This window comes from Centrocercus urophasianus, unplaced genomic scaffold, assembly GCF_019232065.1.
Source record: "Centrocercus urophasianus isolate 14NV4802_14NV808 unplaced genomic scaffold, USGS_Curo_1.0 seq_10, whole genome shotgun sequence".
Classification (NCBI taxonomy): domain Eukaryota; kingdom Metazoa; phylum Chordata; class Aves; order Galliformes; family Phasianidae; genus Centrocercus; species Centrocercus urophasianus.
Window position 1 is genome coordinate 75,177,967 of NW_024884142.1, and position 5,818 is coordinate 75,183,784.

Genomic DNA, 5,818 nt, shown 5'->3' on the forward strand with positions numbered 1-5,818 from the left:
AATACTGCAGAGTTGCAAGAGGAAACTTACTGCAGCTGAGTGGGAAGCAGAACACTTAGGATCTGATTAATTCAGGCTGAGGAAAAGGGATCTGGGAGGAGAGAGGTGATAATATCAGTCCCATAATTCTGAAAGAATTAATATGTTTACTTGAAAGTCCAGGAGCTGGTTTTGCATTTATGTATTTAATTTAGTATTGAAGTGGACAAGAAAGAGTACAGTGTTCTTGGAAAGTAACAAATGGGATAGTCAACTATGTTAGCAGCTGTAGCAGAAATGCTATGTCATGGCTTGAAACAATGATTGAGCACCTGGTGGGAAGGCAGGGCCAACTCAGGGAAGCTCAGGTGCATGCAATGACTGGAAGGAGTGGATCCAGACTCCACCCCTTCCCAGACATCATTTAAGGATTGGATGCGAAGATAAGGGTGTCTTGCTGGAGATCCTTCCATGGGTAAGGGCTTCTGAGGATAAGCAGCTTCTTTCCTGGATTTTCTGTATCTATGGCTGTCATGTTTGAGTGAACCCTTGTTTGCTGTAGCCTGGGATCATGCTGCTCTGTTTTCGTTGTTGTGTTTTTTATCATGTTACAGTATCATTAGTCTTTATTTACTGTAGTGCGGCTAGTTGCATTTTAGAATCTGCTAGAGTTTGTTTGTTTGCTTGTTTGTTTTTTTTCCTCCTCTCTGACTAAAGAGATATGTAGTAAGCTAGCGAGGAGGAAGAATTTTGAAGCATAGGGTCAAGTAAGTAGCTCTCTGTTGTTGCTGGCTGCTAGTTCATATGGTGATACAGATGAAGATGTGTTTGAGTACAAATTGTAAGTGGTGCTGTGCGTTGTGATGTGGTTTTTTTGCATTTATGTATTTAATTTCTTGTTGAAGTGGACAAGAAAGAGTACAGTGTTCTTGGAAAGTAACAAATGGGATAGTCAACTATGTTAGCAGCTGTAGCAGAAATGCTACGTCATGGCTTGAAACAATGATTGAGCACCTGGTGGGAAGGCAGGACCATCCCAGGAGAGTCCAGGTGCATGCAATGTACCTGAGTGACAAAAAAGGGGGGAGCCAGGATCCTCTCCTTCATAGACCTCACGTAAGGGCTGGCAATGGAGACAAGGGTATCTTGCTGGTGATTTCTGCATTTTTGAGGCCTTTTGAGGGTAAGCAGCTTCTTTCCTTTGTTTCTGTGTATGTTGCTGTTACATTTGAGCAAATCCTCATTTACTGCAGCCTAGGACCTTGCTGCTCTGTTGTTGTTGTGTTTTCCATTGTGTTATAGCAGTTTAGCTGGATTGCAAATTAACTGGACAGTAGACATAGCAATACTGTAGTTAGCTATGTGAAAAGCCAGTTTGTGTCTGTTGATGTTTAGTAGCTGACCGAATCAAGTGAATGAGATTATATTGTTTTGAGGACAAAGTCTGATCTGTAAAGACTTCAGGTGTCCTACAACACAAATCCTGAGCTGTAGACTAGAGGAACCTGTGGTGCTATGCAGAGACGTCCTGACTAGCTCTATGCAAACCAATTTGGGTATTATGTAGTTAAATGGAGAAGTGAATGAGCCTTTTCTAACTCAAGTTCCAGCATAAAAATACAAGCCAAATTTTTGAAAGGGAAGAAGGAATCCTGGGCCACCTGAAAATGGTCACTTGTGTGGCAAGAGAACAAAGATAACAGGATTCACAATTCTCTCTTCAAAATAGGGCCTTCTATTACAAAGCTGCTCGTGTGAAGATGGTAGGATGCCTCTATATATTGTTCTACTCAATATATTGCTTTCAGTAATTGCATGTTGTCTCAGTGGCACCCAGCACAGAATCAACACACTTTAGGTTTACTGGCCTTGCTATGATATGAAAGCTGCCTCATTTATTTGAGCTTCAAAATTATCCAGGCTTTCTTCTTGAATGTGGTATACTGAATGCAGTAAATTGGAGATATGGAGAATGTAAGATAGATGAGAAACTAGTTAAAGGCTGATCTATTATGGTTTGCTAAGAAAAAGAGTATTATTTGACTTAAGAAAATTATTAGTGGTCTTCATTGAGGAGGTGTAATATTTTATGTATTGTCACAAAAAGTAAACATTGATAACACAGGATTGAGAGTCATAAGAGAATTAAGATATCTAGAAAAATGAGTAATCTTGAGGATTAGAGGAACTATTGGGTGAAAAACAAGTTGCAAAGCAAGCATGCATCTGAGGATTAGTGACAACATATTCTGCTGCAAGCTGAAATCCATTCACCTAAAATTGTTAGAAGAAGACTTTGTTATTGTGGAAGTCAAAATGGCAACTGTTAATGAAAAAGGCAGCCATGATTCTTCGATGAAAAATGGATGTCTTATAAAGGAAAGAATGCCTTCTCACAATTGCTTTTTGTGTATTTATAGTTATTTTTATTCCTTCAAGTGTTTGAATACAAGTGTTGTTGTAATGATTGTGCTGATGGAGGCCATTCTGTAAGAGAAGAGACCAAGAGGATGCGCTTTCTTTAGCGAAGAGAAAGCAGACTATATATGTGTGCATGTAAATGCACTATAAAGAACTGCTGTGGAAGCAAAAGAAGCTTCTTAAGGTAGACATGAGAACAAATGTACAAAACTTAAGTTGGAAGAAAATAAATTGTCTTAGGGGTTTGATTGATCCCTTCGGTTACTGAAGAAAGCATGATCAGGTTGTGAGAAAATACTATATGACTCTGTTAACTTATGTTAGCAGGGGTTTCACCCAGAAGGTGAAATCAAAACCTCCGTTCCAGAAGATCTTTTTCAAGATCAGTGAAATGTCTTTCTAGAAGCATACTAGGAATAAGCAGATAAGGACAGTTTGAGTATTTTCTTTTTCCAAGCCGCTTGATGGAGATTAGCCTCCTTAATACATCTTAATCCTGCTAATATCTCCACATGCGGGAGTAATGTATATCTGTCTTCTGTATAAAGTCGCTGCTGGTTGATACTGTGGAGTTTGTTCTAAAAACAAAACGAAACAAAAATAAAGTGTTTTGCTTGTAAGGCAGTTGTAATTTTTATGCTGTAGGGAACCTTCAGTCAACTTCATAACTGAAAAAGCTGCAAGGTTCTTGTTGTTTATAACTAAGTCAGTCAGCAGTTGTATGCATCTACATCCACTGAATGATTATTTATCTTATTGTGCATATTTAGATCTTCATTTCTCCTGTAGGAGATGAATCCTCCAGAAGTTATTGAGTGTTGTTTTTCTCAATCTCTAAGATCTTTGCTTACTTGTCCAACACAGAAAAGGAAATGAATATTGTCCTTATAAGTCTCTTCACCATCATTTCCCTTTTCTTATGGAGATCCTGTGGTAAATTTAAGGCTGAAGTTTGAAACAGTAGCAGCTGCAGCAAAGGAAATTTTATGTTGCTTTAGGAATGGATTTCTAATCTCCAGGTGGAAATCGCTGGAATGATTTGAGACAAATATGAGAAGTATCCTTTTTTTAACCCACAATTGCAGGAATATTCTGTTGAGAATAACTAAAGAACTAAATTGGCTCTTTAAATTTTCCAAATACATGGGGAAGAGCTCATTATTAGAGTTAACAGTGACGAGCTGATTACAAAGATGAGGGAGTCGTAGGACATCTTCCTCTTACTCTGAACCAGAAAGAACTGTTTTTCCATTTCCTACTGCTTTGAAGGAAGTCTTTAAAAATAATTCTCAAGATGACAGCTAACTGTTTCAGATTGTGTGCTAGTCTAGAGATTGGTTCATATGCTGGAGGACTGAAAAGCTTTGGTTTCCCTTAGATTTCCTTTGTCTTCTCTGGGAAATCAATCGCTACTCCAAGAATTTATGATAAATTTCAGAGATAAATGTCAAACGTTTTCAGTTAATATATTTGAGAAAGTGCATTATAGAACATGTGTACCCTATGGGCTTTAAACAGTTTTGTAACCATATATGAGATTAGAGTTACAGGATCTGGCATTTGCATGTTTTAAAAAGTGTAGCTACTGCTTTCTGAATTAATAGCTGCAGCATCCTAACTGGTCATATACTTTTACTCTTGTAGTTTTCTTCTGATTAAAAATAATGCAGGTCATAGTATATATTGGAGCTGGAAGTTCAAGGACTTGTGTTAGGTTATGTCACCTAGCAACTTAATGTGCTTCCAAATAAACAGCCTTGAAAGTTTTATTATAGACCAAACTTTTGCAGGCTTTTTTTTTTTTTTTTTTTTTTTTTTTCCCACAAATTTTTTTTTTTTTTTGAAATATTTTTATTTGTTTTTCGTCCCCATAGTTTTACTTATTTTTGGCAACTATTATGCTATTTGGCTGAGATAATGGTTAGAAGCCTTTCTATTAAAACCTTTCCACAGATCAATTGGAATGGATGAAGAGTCAAAACTCTTGCCAAAGTCTGAGTTTGTCTCATCATTCAACTCCTGGAAATATTAGTGCCAAATTTGTATCTTCTGCATGACCAGAAACCATTTCTATTTTTTCTTAAATGACTGGAATTTAAGATCTAAAACTTGGCCTAAATAAAAGTATAGTATCAGCTGAGTATGTTGTATCAGCTTTGCCAGAAGCAGTACAAACTTCACATGTAAAAGATGTGGTAATACTGAAGTATATATGTTTATAAGAGTGGCATAAGAAAAAGAGGCTTTCCGAAAAAAAGAGTCTTTCAGATATCCCTCAAGTGCTGCCACCATTGTTTGTTTTTTTTCTTTTTTTTTTTCTGCTTATGTATTCCATTTTGAAACTGTTAATGCCTCCATGTAAATTGCCTTGTTCAGCTGTTAATAGTCCAATGCTTCAAGAAGAGCTGCTGCTTTTAGGCTACTGTTAGAATCTGTTTCTTAGAAACAGTGTTACACCTTCATACATGGTACAGATAATTTGTGAAGTATTTCAAGATTTCACAGCTATGCTTGTATTCTCATAAAACACATTAATATGTTTCCTAAAGATGTATGCCTTAATAGACTGAGCCATGATAGAAAATCTTAAACTATCCTCCTGAGGGCTTTTATATGTACATGCACATACATGTATTTGGTTTTTTTTTTTTTTTTTAGAGTAAACCAAAATTCTTCTGTGATGTGTTGACTGTTGCAGTCAACACACCATTTCATCCAAGCTGATTTTTTTCTTCCTTTTTTTTTTCTGTCCTTCTAAGTAGTAAACAGCATCCTTTGTTGCCAACTGCAATAACGTAAGCATTATCAGAACACTCCCATTAGCAGGACTTTCATGCAATGCTGATGTTTTCTGCACAATTTCTCTCCCCCAGCACAATTTTTTTTAGTATTATAAGCTTTTCTTAAATGTATTGTTTTGTCTTTATGCCTCTCATTGATCTATCTCTGACCAAGGAACAGATAAAAGGCTAAGTGATGCTGAATAGAAAGGGCTGTGTGGTTTTGTTGTTTTTTAATCTGAAGACTGGTGAGAAATGCAGATTTTTATGTTACAGTTAATTAGGACTATAAATCCTTTCATAGCTGTGATATTGGTTTATATATGTTCTTGCTTGAAGTAGATTACAGTCCTATCAGCTTCAACAGAGCCTTATGAAACAGTTATTAATTGTAGTTTAAAATAACATTTAGAAATCAAAGTCGTGCTGTAGAAGTTTTGCTGGGGTCTCTGTAAGTTTAGCATAAGAAAGGGTAGGAAGTAAAGAGAAAGAAGGAAGGAAGAATGGAAAGAAATATCCCTGCTATCCCTGCAACAAACAGCTCTTGCTGTCCAAGCTTACTTCAGAAGACAATGCAAAATAAATAGTTAATTGAAAGGAAACAATGTGGGTAATATTAAAACAGCAGTCAGAGGCAT